At 41.4% G+C, this 16,918-nt stretch overlaps 1 protein-coding gene and 1 non-coding gene across 6 annotated transcripts in view; both read right to left on the bottom strand.

Annotated features, from left to right (window-relative positions):
* PATJ (PATJ crumbs cell polarity complex component) overlaps nucleotides 1-8,863 on the bottom strand; it is a 365,326-nt gene extending 356,463 nt beyond the window's left edge. For all 5 annotated transcript variants that reach the window (XM_045035937.1, XM_023258767.2, XM_045035940.1 and 2 more), the window contains exon 1: nucleotides 8,778-8,863. The gene's annotated coding sequence lies outside the window, so the exon portion shown is untranslated. The remainder of the gene's footprint in view (nucleotides 1-8,777) is intronic.
* A 2,991-nt stretch (nucleotides 8,864-11,854) lies between these two features.
* LOC111562104 lies at nucleotides 11,855-11,958 on the bottom strand. The gene has a single exon (XR_002745157.2). It is a non-coding gene; the product is annotated as a U6 spliceosomal RNA (small nuclear RNA).
* Nucleotides 11,959-16,918: the final 4,960 nt, after the last annotated feature.

Here is a 16,918-nt window from a genome sequence, read left to right as displayed (position 1 = left end):
CACCTTATTTTTTATAATTATAAACACATATCACTATTATTTACATGTCATATGTTTTAAAACATAAATAAAATAAAAAATACCATGACAGTAAGATAAAAGCACTAAAAAAGTAAGGTTTTCTTGTCATCTTCCCATCTTCCCAATTGAATCATCCTGTGCATTTTGGAAACCATGGTGGTAGAGTATGCTTCCGGAAACGTTAAGGGTAGACAATGGGTGGTCATCCAACCCTCTGACTCATATTTAATTACTGGAAGGATTACTGGAAAATTACTACAATTCCATCGTGCTAGGGAATATCTAGGGAAGGCCACTAAAGCCTTAAGAGCATATGACGACAGAAGGAAGAAATGCCATAACTCTAGAGCTGAACATCCAGTAATCAGCACGTAGGCTAAATGGCCTCTCATTTCATGGTCCTAAGAAATCTTCAACCAAACAACTTTGATCTATTTGACTAGGCTAAGAAATAAGGCTTACAACAAGGAATCTCAAGTTTGTTTAAACATGGTAAAGTGGAGTCTAGCTTGTCAGAGATAGACCACCTAAAATCAGTCATAGCCTAGACATTAAAATGCCACAGTGTGCCACTGTCCTCATAGTCGTACAGCCTCCAGAGAAGTAGTTATTATGCTCAGCTTCCACTCCATCATTGATCAAGTGAGTTTGAGCCATGAATTTTTCATGTCTGGTTCACCGTAGGATTTGACAGAAGGAAATTATTATAATATTGTGGCTTTTTTTCTATACCCATGCCTTTAGCCATTAACAATTAATGGAGTATGTGAAAAAAAAAAAGCTGATGCAGAGATAGAAATGTAACTTGACTTAAATTTCCAGGTGGAGGAAACTTATTGATTTATTAATCTCCTCAGTTCAAGAATTTAACCAAACTAAGGACCCCGGTAAACACACTTTTCAGATTCCCAATAGCACATGGAATAGAACACACCGGGACAAATTTGGAGGGAAAAAAGATCACTGGCAGTCAGCTTGGCAAAGTACAGGTATTCAGCATCTAACTGCAGATGTGAATTGGGAGATCACAATGAAAGGCCTCACTGGGAATTCCCCAGAGCCAACCAGGGAGTTTGAACAACCTAAAAGCTATTAACTGTAAAAACGAAGTCATGATTTCAGAAGTTGCTCAAAATTAGGTCAAGACCAACTAAGTTTCTATTGCTTCCTTAGGAGTACAAAGCCCAGGTGGTTATCTAATTATCATACCTTTTGTTCTCAAAGCTCAGTATTTGTAAGGTATCAATTGAATGGAAAACAAACTCTCCTAGCCAAAGTAAACACATCTGCTACCATGCTAATGCAGATTCAAGACAGTTGTCATAGTCTTGTGCCCCTATCAAATGACAAGGCCTTTTGTAAACCCTTTAAATGTAAATGATAATGTATTTTTGGCTGCTGTCAAAACACTATATTCTTGGAATTCTGAAAACATATACAAATTCCAGAAAGATCTTGATATTTGGGGGTCATATGCTTAAGCCATAGCCAATCCTTAATTAAGTCCACTTAGGGGCACCTGGGTGGCTCAGTTGGCTAAGCGTCCGACTTCAGCTCAGGTCATGATCTCGGGGTTCATGGGTTTGAGCCCTGCGTCTAGCTCTGTGCTTCAGATTCTGTGTCTCCCCCTCTCTGCCCCTCCCCCCTCATGCTCTGTTTCTCAAAAATAAACATTAAAATTGTTTTAATTAAGTCCATTTAATGCTATTCAGAATATATAGAAGTTGAAGATAAATGATACCATGTTAAACTCAGAATCAGAACTGAAAATTGAGTCAGTTCTCCAGAATAATTCAGTTGGCAATATACTAATTTTCTTATTGAACTATTCAAAGTTAATCAATGCATATCAATACTCTCTGTGATTGGCTACCCTGTGAGAGTGAAGTTAAACTGTTTTATAGTATGCTTTTGTATTTCTGATGGTGGCAGTTTTCTCTAATAATTGACAAAAACAAGAAAAACCAAATCAGGGCAATGTTCACCCTTATGGATCTCTGTATAGCCAGTCCCTCACTGAAAAGACCCAGGCATTCATAAATGATTAGTTTCCACCTCAAATAATCTGTTCAATTCTCCCCACACTGTAGGCTGTATGCCTTTCTCTCCAGAAATATGGTCATGGCATTTTTGACATGCTTGAGATACTCAAAACAGTCGCAGCAAATTGTGAAATAGACAAAACTAGGCTTTGGAAACCCTTCCCACCAATGTTCACCCTCCCTTTTCCTCCTGACCTTTTTCCCCAATCCATTTTATCAGTCACTAAATCAGGTAACTCAACTTTTGGTGTTTACTATGCACCAAATCCAAGGTCTTTCATTCTGTAAAACATCTCATTTATCTTAATTAACAACGTAGTACTATCACCCCATATTGCAGATGCAGAAACCTTCCTACAATTTCAAAACAACAAAGGGGAAATTTCACCTTGGGAGGAGGGAAGGTCAACTGTTAATGATTTTAAAAACAGGAATCAGATATTTCACAACAGAGAGAAAATGTCTGTCAACGTACCCCTCACCTCACCTTCCTCTCCTACCATGCTCTGCCTGGGAGCTTCATTAAAATCTCCAGAAAGTAACTCCTAGGGCACCGACTACCCTACTCAAGGCAGAAGCCCCACCCTGCCCCTATTGTCAAAGTCATGCCCATCAGTTAGTGGCCAAAGCTAAATGAAAAACGTTCTGCACCTGAAAGCTACCTACCAGCTAGGCAAGATGTGCAAAACACCAAAAGTACGGGACTCTGGTTTTGTTTTTCGAGTAAGGCCAACATAAGAGAATGCTCATCTCATGGAAATTTTACTAATTTTTGTTTTGTTTTTAAAGTTTATTTATTTTAAGAGAAAGCTTGCACATGCGGGGAAGAGGCAGAGAGGGAGAGAGGGAGGGAGGGAGAGGGAGGGAGGGAGAGGGAGAGAGGGAGGGAGGGAGGGAGAGAGGGGGAGAGGGGGGGAGGGGGAGAGGGGGAGAGGGGGAGAGGGGGAGAGGGGGAGAGGGGGAGAGGGGGAGAGGGGGAGAGGGAGAGAGGGGGAGAGGGGGAGAGGGGGAGAGGGGGAGAGGGGGAGAGGGAGAGAGGGGGAGAGGGAGAGAGGGGGAGAGGGAGAGAGGGGGAGAGGGGGAGAGAGAGAGAGAGAGAATGAATCCCAAGCAGGCTCCCTGCTGTCAGTGCAGAGCCCAACGTGGGGCTCAGTCTCACAAACTGTGAAACATCATGACCTGAGCAGAAACCAAGAGTTGGTGGCTTAACTGACTGAGCCATCCAAATGCTCCCACTAATTTCTTTTAACCTGAAGGCAGCTTCACAAATGAATGTCATCAACATAACATAAACAGAATTAAAATCTGAAATTCTTTTTTTTTTTAATGTTTATTTTTGAGAGAGACAGAGACAGAGTGAGAGCAGGGGAGGGGCAGAGAGACAGGGAGACACAGAATCCTAAGCAGGCTCCAGGCTCTGAGCTGTCAGCAGAGACCAATGTGGAGGTTTGAACTCAACAACTGTGAGATTATGACCTGGGCTGAAGTAGAAAGCTTAACCGACTGAGTCACCCAGGAGCCCCTTAAACCTGAAATTCTTCCTTTAAAAAAAAAAATTAATGTTTATTTATTTTTGAGAGAGAGAGAGAGAGAGAGAGAAAGAGAGAGAGAGAGAGAGAAACAGTATGAGTTGGGGAGGACCAGAGAGACAGGGAAGCACAGAATCTGAAGCAGGCTCCAGGCTTTGAACTGTCAGTTACAGAGCCCGATGCAGGGCTCAAACCCGTGAACCATGAGATCATGACCTGAGTTGAAGTCGGACGCTTAACCGACTGAGCCACTCAGGCACCCCTCAAGTCTGAAATTCTTTAAAGATTTTTCTTTTATGCTTATTTTTGAGAGAGAGAGAGAGAGAGAGAGAGAGAGAGATAAGAGACAGAGCACAGTGGGGGAGGGGCAGAGACAGTGGGAGACACAGAATCCAAAGTAGGCTCCAGGCTCTGACCTGTCAGCACAGAGCCTGACCCGGGTCTCGAATTCACCATGAGATCATGACCTGGACCATAGGCACCCCAAATCTGAAATTCTTAAACACACACTACATGTAAACATGTTTGTTTACAACATTATTGTTCGATGGTTTTTAAACTATATAAATGGTGAACGTACTGTACATTTATCCTGCAGCAATTTGTTTTACTTAACTTTACAATGTTAAGATTTAGTCATGGAGCACCTGGGTGGCTCAAGTCAGCTGAGCAGCCCACTCTTGATTTCGGCTCAGGTCATGATCCCAGGGTCATGGGGCTTGATTCCATATCAGGTTCCGCACTGAACGGGGAGCCTGCTTGAGATTCTATTTCTCTCTCTCTGCCCCTCTCCCTCACTCGAGCACACTCTCTAAAATAAAAATAAATAAAATTTAAAGATATAAATAAAAATGTCTCCTTTCTGACCACAAGCTTTGCCTTCTAAAAATAAAATAAAATTAGTCATGATGATACACATAGCTTCTTTTCATTTACTATAACTACTATATAGTATTCCACTCTAGGAATCCATGATTTCTTCACCCAATCTCCTGTGGATGGGTATTTGGATGGTTTCCTACTGGTGACAAACACAAAAACAGGATGAAGCTAAATACCTACCTCAATAATGTACTCCTTTCCAGTATTGATTCGATAACCAATGCATAAAATAAGATTCTATAGCCTATGAGCTTTGAAATCATGGAGACCTGGTTTCTACTGCTGGGACCAGCTCTGGGTTCTTATGCCAGTTGTTTAAATTTCCCTATACTTCAGATTCCTCATTTGTAAAATAGTTAATGAAAACTACTACATATGTACAGTTGGAAGGACTAAATAAGGTATTGTAAAACATTCAGCCTGAAACACAGCGTACATTCAATGAATAAGAGCTACTATTGTTATTAATATCTCTTTTCAACCAAAATTATTTAAGATATTTTAAGGGCTTCAGAAAAACTATTGTAGCTGAGATTTTGCTATGTACTCATTAATGGTTATTTCTCAGAAGACTAAACTATAAAAATGTTCACTAATGCAATATATACGAGGGGGAGTGGGATACCTATAACTCGGGAATTAAAAAAAACTGTTTATAGGTAGGAATAAGTGCTTCAGTCAACTAAACCCTCTTAAGGATAAACATACTCATACTGAATCCTAACCCAGTGCTGTTCAATAGAAAAACAATGTGAGCCATATAAGTAATTTTTTTTTTAATATTTAAATTTTTCTAGTAGCTGCATGAAAAATGTTAAAAGCAACAGGGTAAGTTAATTTTAAATTTTTTTAATGTTTATTTTTGAGAGACAGAGCACGAGTGAGGCAGGGGCAGAGAGGGGGGACAGAGAATCTGAAGCTGGCTCTGCACTGACAGCAGTGTGCCCCATGTGGGGCTGGAACTCATGAACCACAAGATCATGACCTGAGCCAAAGTCTGGCACTCAACTGACTGAGCCACCCAGGTGCCCCAGGGAAAATTAATTTTAATAATATATTTTGCTTCACCCAAAATATACAAACATTTCAATATATAAATATAACAAGTTCTTTTTTTACACTAAACCTTCAAAATTTGACGTGCATTTTTACATTTACATCACCATCCCAAATGGCCCTATTTGAAGTGCCCAATAGTCACATGTACAAGTAGCTAACCATGTTGACAGCAGTTTTAACCTATGGCTTTTCAGAAAGATCCCTGTACAGTGTTTTTAGCAGAGATGTTTATTTAACAGCTAATATGGTCTCTATGCCTTTTATCAAAGTAACTCACAACCTTCAGTTCTTCCCAATAAAAATAGCACAACTCCCTAATTTTATCAGAATTAAACATCACAGTGGAGGAGCACAAAGGGGGGAAATAATGGCTCACGGTTTACAAGACACATTCTTAAAAGGATTTAATTTCAACCTCCCCCGAGCTCAGTGAGGTAGATCATTTACAGATGAGAAAACAGAGGACCAGGGTTATGCGACTTGCCAAGTTATATGGTAAATGGGCTCAATACCATGTCTCCAAAATCCAGTCTACACCGTGGTGCACAGCAAAACAGAAGTGAAACCTTCATGTTCAGCATAGATCCATCCCAGTGACTAAAGTGTATTGACAGGCTCTAAATTTCTATTTGCACCAGAACATAAAATGAGGGCTTAAAAAAGGCATCCAAATCTACACAAAAACATCAGAGTATGAGAAAAACATAGCAATGGTCACACAATATAAAGGCGGAATGATTCTCTCAAAAATACACTACCAAGATGAACAAAATCTTTACAAATTAAACCCAATTTTGATTTCACAACCTAATGTATTTTTGTTACACTTTAACAAAGCAAGTAAACTCAGAATACTTGGTTGTTTAGTTTAAGGACTAGTATTAAATGTTTTTTAGGTTTTTTTAATGTTTGTTTTTGAGAGCAAGAGAGCATGTGAGGAGGGGAGGGGCAAAGAGAGGGGGAGGTAAGACCAGAGCTGAAATGAAGAGTAGTCCCTTAACAGACTGAGCAACCCAGGCACCTCCAGTAACAAAGGTGTTTTGTTTTGTTTTTAATGTTTGTTTGTTTTCTTTTTTGAGAGAGACAGTGTGAGCAGGGGAGGGGCAGAGAGAGGGAGACACAGAATCCAAAGTAGGCTCCAGGCTCTGAGCTGTCAGCACAGAGTGCAACATGGGGCTGGAAGCCACTATGAGATCATGACCTGAGCCAAAGTTGGATGCTTAACCGACTGAGCCACCCATGCGCCCCAAAAGCCTTTAAGTAAAAATGCAATTACAAGGATTACTGAATGCTGAACCCATCTCAGAATCACAAGGTTCCAAAAGTGAAGTCACTATGGGAAAATACACAGGTTTCCCTTTTTAAGAATACTAACTTAAAGACAATATACCATAATTTTATTAGTAGTTACTTCCAGTGGTAGGTGGGTTTGTGTATGCTTTTACTTCCTTTTATAAAAATCCTCTTCAATTTTCTATGATGCATATAGGATGTTTATAGTTTAATATTCATACATGACTTAAACTTAGGCCTTTAGGGTTGCCTGTTTGGCTCATTAGAGCATGAAACTCTTGATCTCTCCAGGTGGTGAGTTTTGGCCCCATCTTGGGAGTAGAGTTCACTTAGAAAATAAACGTATTTAGGGTATTAAACACAGATAAGAGCTTAGTACAATTTCTTTTCAATTTTTAAACACAACTATTATTCTAATGCTAAGGTCATCTTATGTGACTGTTAACAGGATCTCAATTAGCAAGAGCAAATCTCTTCAGAATAGTTTGCAAATTCTATCTCAGAAAGTACCTTCCAGCTCTGGTATTTATTAACTTTGTAATTATTTTAAATTTTTAATAATCTTTATATAGGCCACAGGGGCCAGGAAACATCAAGTTCATTTTAGTTAAAAGTCACAATCCCCCGGTTCCAATACTGCAAAATGAAGCAATTTGAGTTTTTACAACCACTAGCTTTTTTCTAAAAAAGATGTGTACAGGGGCGCCTGGGTGGCTCAGTTGGTTCAGGTCACCATCTTGCCGTTTGTGAGTTCAAGCCTTGGGTCTGGGTCTGTCTGACAGCTGGGCGCCTGCTTCAGATTCTCTCTCAAAAACAAGTAACATTAAAAAATAAAAAACAAAAATTTAAACAATGTGTACAAATGAGTTGGCAGCCAATAGGAGCTTAGACAGCCTAGAATGTGGTGTTACCATTCTAGGCATAACGGAGATTTCTTCTTCTAGGTCTCCAGAAGGCTTCTTCATTAATTTAAGAAACACATGCTTGTTGCATAGCTATCAACGGCCAGAGTCTAAATACAGCTGAGAAGCTAGCTAGAGACATAGGGCCCTGAAAGTCGAACTCTTTCAATCGCAGAGACAAACCAGTAAACAACTAATTTGAATCCAAAGTGAGAAGAACCATCTGGAGATACGACAAAGTGCCAAGCGAACGCTCCTGGGGGAGATTAATTTGGCACTCCTGCTAGGTGTGCTAGCCGGGCTGGGGCGCCTGGGGTGGGGGAAGGGGTAGGATTTGAAAATGTTTTCCTGAGCTTGACTTAAAAGCAGGAATCCAGAAATTCCCCCAAAGGCTGGAGGCCACGGTACTTTCCATCTGATCCTCCCCATCTGAAAAGGGAGGTTAGCAGAGCCCGAGCCTGACCGCCGTCCTGGGAACGCGGCTACGTGACCATCGGGCACCCAGAGGAGGCCAGGGCCAAGTCGTCCACTCAGACGAGATCTGGGAACCCCCTTCTTCTCCGGACCCCCGTGGCAGGCCACCACCTGTTCACTCCTCTCGCCGTCACCAGTGGAGGAAGACTCCGCCCAACTGTGGGGCCAAGCGCAGGCACCGATCTGGGTGCAAACTGTGATCCCTGCCAATCCCGGAACAGAAATGGGCCGAGATTTGAGGGCCGGCAGGGCCTGCTGAGGCGGGGCGGCACCGCGGCCGGCGGCCGGGTGCCCCCAGAGAACTGTGCACCCAGCCGCGGGGACGCCCACGTTGGGGTCACCAGGGCCCCGCGCGGGAGGACGGCGCCCCGCACCCTCCGCGGGCCTGGCGCGGCGCTCAGCGGCGCCCTGGGTCTCCAGGGCGCACCTCCTCCCGGAGGGCGGGCGGAGGGCGCGCCGGCTGCAGGGAAGGCGGGCTCCACAACGGCAAGACGAGCGGCCCCGCGCCGGCCTCTGGACGCGGGGACCACCACCCCGTACCGCACGCGCCCGCACAGCCCGAACCCCTGCTTTACCTGGTCCCGCAGCGGCGCGGGCGGGAGCGAGCGGGCCGGCTCAGCGTCAGCCCTCCCTCACCTGGGCGGAAGTGAGAGGCCCTGGGTGACCGCGCCTCACCTGGCAGGCCCTTCCCTCGCACCGACCCTCCCCGCCCGGGGCGGGGCGCCGGGGTGGCGCGGGCGGGGGAGCCTGGGCACTGGGAGGCCGAGTCCCGGGAGGGGAGCGCGGGGGCGGGGGCGGTGGGCTTCCCTGTTTTCTGCAGGTGGAGTTCGTCTGCGCGAGGGAGGGTTACAAATGCTGGAAAAGGGGGGTCTGGGGGCCGCATGGGCAGGTGAAATGCCAAGTGGTGGGGGCGGTCGGCGCTAATTGGGTGGGTGGGGAGATCAGGCCGGACAGGTGTTGTTGAAGGGCTAAGAGGAGAGCGTGACCCAAGGTCGAGCAAATGGAAGGATATGATGAAAGAACTTGGCCAGACCGGCTGAGTCCTCCATGGTGCCTCTCCTTTCTGTTTCGTCATATCTTCCTTGTGTTTCCTTTATCGTCTGACCCAACATTAAATTCTAAGAAGTATACCTGGGGAAATTTAGTTGGGAAATAAAGGAATATGGAGTATTCCTGCAATATGCCGGGCACTAGCTTATACAGATCTCATTTTCCTTCGTGAAGAAATTGATGGAAGAACTGCGCGCTCCTGATAGGTTACGTGATTTGCCCAAAGTTTGGGACCACATGGGATCGGCTGACTCTAGGTCCAGTGTTGACTTCACTAGACATCTTAACGTTCTTATTCTTGTTACCGTAACTTGACTTTGAGAAAGATCTGTGTAAAACCTACAATTCCCCTGTCTTTATTCCACTCTCTTTAATGTAACTAACAATTTTTATGACAGGCCTTTTACTTTGTATAATAAGGTCCATGCATTAACCATAAAAATCAGTCTTCAGGTCTGTATTCATTGAATAAATGCGGTGTTTGTTAGGCATAGTGCTTACAAAATGTTAAAAAAAAAAAAAAGATACCTGTCCTCAAGGAAGATGAGGTATATATACAAAACACCTGCAACATAAGAACATTTGTTGTAATATAATTTATAGTGTTGTTAGTTTGCTTGTTTTCAAGGATATATTGCTTCCTAGGCCTCCTAAAAAGAGATACATAATTGCAGCATGGCCCTGCCTCTTAGGAACTAACTATTAAGGGAAATAAATTTATACAGTAACTTAGATTACCAAATAGAATGAACCTAGAACTTCTGGAAGATAAAGAGATGATGCTTGTTGAAATCATCTGTTAGGACCTAAACAGATTTTTTACCCGTGTTTGGGATTAAGGTAAAATGGAGAAGGTAATGTTTCCCAAGGCACTGGTGCAGCATACAGGTGGGGACCAATTAATCTTGAAGCATCACTTTGCAAGCATTGCGTCTCTTCTTACTCTAACATGTGATAGTGGTTTTGAATGTATTTCCCCTTTCCCCCAAAATAACATGTCTTTGAATTGATCATGAAACAAAGTTCAAGCTTCTTTTTTTTTTTTCTTAATTTTTTTTTTCAACGTTTATTTATTTTTGGGACAGAGAGAGACAGAGCATGAACGGGGGAGGGGCAGAGAGAGAGGGAGACACAGAATCGGAAACAGACTCCAGGCTCTGAGCCATCAGCCCAGAGCCCGACGCGGGGCTCGAACTCACGGACCACGAGATCGTGACCTGGCTGAAGTCTGACGCTTAACCGACTGTGCCACCCAGGCGCCCCAGTTCAAGCTTCTTAATATGCAAGATCTTCTAAATTCTACCCCCTCTTGCTGACTCTTCAACCTATTCTCCCACTTAACATCTCCAAGATCCTACTCTGGCCAAACAAGTCTGGTTATGGCCTTAGAATCACCACACCAGGGCTTTTCTGTTGCTTATTCCTACTCTTTCCCAAGGGTGGAATGTCCTGCAAGCCCCACCATTCCCCCAGGGCTAGACTCAAGTCTCTGCTCTAAAGCTGCCTCCATGACTACTCCAGCAAACATCCCTCTAACCACATTTAATCTAATTTTCTCCACATTTTTATGTTAATTTAATGTGAGCTTTCCTTTGACTCTTTCCTGGAATTAAAAAAAATTTTTTTTTTTTTTTTGCGTTTTATTCAATGAAAATTTATTCAGCGATTTTTAAGGAGCTTACTCTATGGTGAACATTGTGTGGCACTGAGTTAGTTTGTGTTTGTTTTAACCTCCTAGAACCCTCCAGTGTCTTATTCATAGAGTAACGAAGACAGACAAAATTTTTAAGAACACCTCTGTGCAATCAGAAGATCTGAGCTTGAAATCTGACTCCACCGTTTCTGAAAACATGTGACTTTAGCAAGTGACTTAACCCTTCTAATTCTCATTAGGGAATTTTATCCTTTATCCTTCATCTCTAAGAAATTAAAGAACCACTGAAAAAATTTTGAACAGAATTTATCTATTTTAACATTTAATGACTGGTGTCTATTCTTTTAAAGACTTTTTTTAAAAGAACTTTTAGGGTCACAGCAAAATTGAAAGGAAGACAGATTTCCCAAATGTCTCTCCCACACATGCATAGCCTTCTCCTGTATCAACATCCCCCACCAGAATGGTATATCTGCTACAATTAATGAACCTCCATTGACCCATCAAAATCACCCAAAGTCCATTGTTTACATTAAGGTTCACTCTTGATGTTGTATCCTCTATGGGTTTAAATAAATGCATTGTGACATGTATAGTATTAATATAAGTATTTATATAAATATAAGCATATATACTTATATACAAATGTATTAAATGCATCGTGACAGTTATAGTATCATGCAGAGTATTTTCACTGCCTTAAAATTCCTCTTGTACTCTGCCTATTCATTCCTCATGCTACCTCCAACTCCTGACTGCCTCTGATCTTTTTATTCTCTGCAGTTTCACCTTTTCCAAAATGTCCGTTAGTTGGAATCAAATAGTATATAGCCTTTTTACACTGGCTTCTTTTACTTACAAATAAGCATTTGAGATTCTTCCATGTTTTCTATGGCTTTACAGTTCTTTCTTTTTAAAGCAATAAATAATATTCCATTGTGTGGATGTACCACAGTTTATATATTCACCTACTAAAGGGCATCTTTGCGCAAGGGCCATGCTAATTTTCTCTTTATTGTTCTGATTTTAGAATTTGTGCTGCTGAAGAGTACACACCCACTAAAGGACATCTTTACTGCTTCCATATTTTGGCAAGTATGAATAAAGCTGCCATAAACATCTATGTGCAGGGTTTTGGGTGCACATAAGTTTTCAACTCCTTTGGCTAAATACTGTGTAACTGAATAAAGGAAATATTTAAAATAGAGCTGAGAGACCTGAAGAAGAAGTGCTCATGCCCTATCAACTTAAGGTCAATTCCAGACCCTCCAAAGAAGCCTACTTTACTACCTCAGCAAGAGGAAGATTTTCTCCTCGCCCAGCAACAGCCCAGCCAATGAGTAACTGCCACAAGTCAACTAATGAGAAACCATCACCACCCTGAACTCCATTTTTCTCCAATGGACCTTTGTTCAAAGCAACCCCTCCCAACTTTCTCATTTTTCTGTAGAGTACCATTCATCTCCTTTGTTCTCTTGATTTGACTATGGGTTGCCATAGCTTGCAGGTCTCAAATTGCAATTCCTCTGCTATTTCTGGAAAATGAAACAAAACAAAAACATTTTCTAGCAAAATAACTGGCCATTTTATTTTTGAGGTCAACAATGCCAAGGAACTTACATAGGATTTTGAATATGATATAGGTTTTTCTTTTTTTGATGAAAGATTAATCAGAAGCAGTATAAAAAATGAATGGGCAAACTTGGAGAGACGGCCTAGGATCAGAAAGAGGAAGGGGGTGCCTGGGTGGCTCAGTCTGTTGAGTATCAGACTTCGCCTCAGGTCTGATCTCAACCACTATTCTTGAGTTGGAGCCCACTTCAGACTCACTGCTGTCAGCAAGGAGCCCCCCTCAGGTCCTCTGTCCCCCTCTTTCTCCACCCTTCCCTCAGTCATGCTCTCTCTCAAAAATAAAATAAACATTAAACAAAAAAAAAAAAGGAGAGGGGGCCCCTGGGTGGCTCAGTTGATTAAGCATCCGACTTCAGCTCCAGTCATGATCTTGAAGCTTGTGGGTTTGAGCCCACTGTCAGGCTCTGTGCTGACAGCTCAGAGTGTGCAGCCTGCTTCAGATATGTGTCTCCCTGTCTCTCTCTCTGTCCCTCCCCGACTTGTGCACTCTCCCTCTCTCTCAAAAATAAATAAAATATTTAAAAAGAGAGAGAGAAAGGAAGAAATCGTGATAGCAAGGTAAATGGGAAAGGATAAATAACCCAAAATAGGGTTAAGAATATAGGATTGAAAAAAATGAACATTTAAAAATATCAGTCACTTACTGATTAAAGGAGTTACTGAAAAATAAGGAGAAAAATAAAATGTAAAGAGGATTCTAAATTTTGAACCTGATAGAAGGAGAAAAGCCAACTTATTCTGGTCTGGTTTTTGAGAAGCAGACTCTGATAGAGTCAGTTTTAGAGCCTACATTTGACATTCAAGATGAAATATACTTGGCACAGAGTAGGCCTTACGAAGTGATGAGTCAAAGTTAATTGGATAGTAGGCAGCTAGATTGGTGCACAAAGAGAGGACACAATCGGAAATACTTGAGAGACAGCAGCATGGATATGGTAGAATTCCAAATATGCAGCTGACCATAATAAATATCTCCTAGAGGCGCCTGGCTGACTCAGTGGGAGGGGCATGCTACTCTTGATCTGGGGGTCATGATTTCGAGCCCCATGTTGGGTGTAGAGATTACTAAAAATAAAACTACAAAACAAAACAAAACAAAACAAAAAACAAAACAAAACAAAAAAAAAACCCACTACCAGAGCCTTGATACTATGAATTTATCACTGGGAGAAAAAATTGCCCATCACAGTCAAATGAAAAAGAAAATTTTTGGGGGGGGGGGGGGTAACAATCTTTTATCTCTTAGTGTTTCTGTCCTAACCACAGAAACAGGAGTCAGGTTGGTTTCCTTCCCTACCCTCCCCCCCAAGATTTTATTTTTTTTTTAAGTAATCTCTACACCCAATGTGGGGCTCCAGCTCACAACCCTGGGATCAAGGGTCACATGTTCTACTCAGTGAGCCAGCCAGGTGCCCCCAGGTTGATTTCCTCAGAAAGTTTTGCTAAGGGTGAAACTATCTGTTAATGTAATTAGGTCTATGATAGAATCTTAGGGGTGGAAAGATCCAATGTACAGAGCCCTTAAATCCCAAGGTAATTTTGCTTCAGGCTTCACTGGTAATCTCCTTTCCTAATGCTTCTATACAGCAATTTCCGTATTACACTGCTATTCATGTCTTTTGCTTTCTATAGAATTCTATATAATTCTTACATGACAAAGAAATTTGGCATTGAGATTTAAGAACTTAGCTGAATTAGAAAAAGTAGTAATCATGTGATCAGAGACAATGTATGCAAAGAAATAATGTATTTTACTGAGCCACAAGAAAATAGATTAAGGGGCAGTAAGAAGAGAAAGTGAATTTTTTTGTTTATTTATCTGTATTGTTGGTGGAGAATGCAGGTAGTAACCTGAGAAAGTGAATTTTTAAGTGTACCATCATTTCAAGAGTTAAAAATTTTGTATCGTTTCTTTACTTTTCATGGGAGACTCTTGTCTTCTTTTCAGTTTATACATTGCAAAAGAGAATGAAGATAATCATTAGAACCATAAAAATAGATTTTATGATGGGATTAATCAGCAAAGCATAAGTATTTTCAAATATTTAACTCTATAGAGTTAATAGATTTCATAAATTTATATGAAAAATGGTACAAATACAAATACCAGCAATATTCCTGCAGTCATAAGGAAAATACCTAATTTTGTTATAATTTCAATAAACTCAGACTAGAAAGTCTTCCTTTTACTTTCTGATTATCTTTAGATTGAATTTTGAAAATCAAACAAGAATGTTTTGAAAGAGTATCAAAATGGTAATCAAAATGCAAAATCACTGTCTTTTATTACCAGAAAATATGTGTAATAGATATTCTGGTATTTTATTACCAGATAATATGTGTAGCAATTAATATGTGTAGCTAATCCTTGACCTCAACCCCTTTGCTAAATTTCATCTCAGGATGGGGGTCGAGCCATATATTACATATATTATTGGTATTATTTTAACTTAAAGTTAATGGTTAAGTTTTCTTGGCTGCATTTTTTTTTTTTTTTTTTTTTTTAAGTAGACTTCAGGCCCAGTGCAGAATCCAACACTGGGCCTAATGCTGAGCCCAATGCGGGACTTGACCTCATGACCCCGAGATCATGACCTGAGCAGAAATCAAGAGTCAGACACTCAACCAACTGAGCCACACAGGTGCCCCTGTAACTATGTGCTTCTCTTAACAATTATCAAATAGTACTTTAACTGTTTATCTTGTCCCCTAGGAAACACGAAGTATTTAAATCACTGGGTTCTTGTCTCTTCATTTTTTAAGTCTGTAAGGTCTTGCCTAGTGATGGGTACATAGTAAATGCTTGACAAATATCTCTATGGAGGGGAAGAGAGGGAAAGAAAGAAAAGAAAAAAAGGAAAGGATAGTGGAAGTAAAGAGAGAAAAAAGAAAGAAGTCCACTTAAAAAAAGTTAAGTTTAAAAATTGAACTAGTAAAGGGGCACCTGGGTGGTTCAGTCGGTTGAGCGTCTGACTTTGGCGTCAGGATCTCAGAGGTTTGTGAGTTCGAGCCCCACAAAGGGCTCACTGCTGTCAGTGCAGAGCCCATTTCAGATCCTCTGTCCCTCCCTGGGTTGTCCCTCCTCCCCAAAATAAACATTAAAAAAAATGAACTAGTAAATTTCAAATTTATCACTTAAATAAGCATAAATATTTTAATTGAAAAACAACTGAGGGGCACCTGGCCGGGTCAGTCAGTGAAGCATGGTCTCTCGATCTCTGGATTTCACGTTCAAGCCCCACCTTGGGTTTAGAGAGGACTTAAATAAAGTCTTTAAGGAAATAAAAATAGCATAGTAATGCTGAAAAGTTGGTTTAAGAAAAATTTTCAATGTTGTTACAATACTAAAATATTACTGCAAATAATTTCATGTCCTCCTATTCCAAAATGACACTTCTCATAATATATTATCCCAGGCTTCTCAAAGTGTGGTCTCTGGACTAGCAATCTCAGCATCTGTTGGAAATTCGTTAGAAATGCAAATTATCCTGGCCTACCCTAGAATTTCAGAATCAGAAACTTGAGAATGGGTCCATCCTTGGTGTTGTAACAAATCTTCCAGGTAACTCTGATGCTCCCTAAAACTTGAGAATCACTGCAGAACTCAATTCTTCAAAACTAGTGCCACTGTGAATGAGGAGGCATCAAATTCAAATATTGTTATGTTAGATAAAACGGCTTAAACTTTCACTAAAAAAGTAAACGTGTTGCCCAGTATAAAAGATAGGCCCACTACAGAACTTTTAGAATATATAAAAATTTAGAAGGTAGAGCTGGAGGGGAAAAAAATTCCAACTTTACTTGGTGTAGTCGTAAAATCTTTAAACTCCTTTTCCTATAGGCCCTCTCGCATAAATGTCCACTACTAAAAATAAAAGTGTAATGCCTATTTTTGTTATGGAGTCCTTAAGTTCTGTGTAAGAGCCTTCCACAAATTCTTCTCTAAGCGAACAGGCAGGTCATTATATCGTAACAGTAAGAGAACAGATTTCTGAAATCGGGCAAATATCAATTTGACTCCAATTCAATAACTAACGTCGACATGCTTTTTTAGCGTCTTGGAGCCTGGCTCCTTATCTGTAAACCCAAATCCTACCAGAACCAACCGAGATAATGTCGTAAAGCGCTTAGCAAATCGCTGGGCGCCGCGGGCACATCTGTAGACGGAAAAGTCAAAGCAGGGTTAGCTCGGGAGGAAGCGGTGGATGCACGGCCTCGGATTCTCAAAGCGAACCTTCTTCTCCGGGATCTCAAAGACAAATCAAAGCTCTTCCAGATAAATCCCCTGCCCTGCACAGACAAGAACCTGCCTCCGGCTAAGACAAGGTCCCTTTAAGAGCCTCGCTCCTTCCGCCCTTCTCCCGCCCCCGCCTAAGCAAA

Source organism: Felis catus, chromosome C1 (genome assembly GCF_018350175.1).
Source record: "Felis catus isolate Fca126 chromosome C1, F.catus_Fca126_mat1.0, whole genome shotgun sequence".
Classification (NCBI taxonomy): Eukaryota; Metazoa; Chordata; class Mammalia; order Carnivora; family Felidae; genus Felis; species Felis catus.
This window is presented reverse-complemented; position numbering and strand designations above follow the sequence as displayed.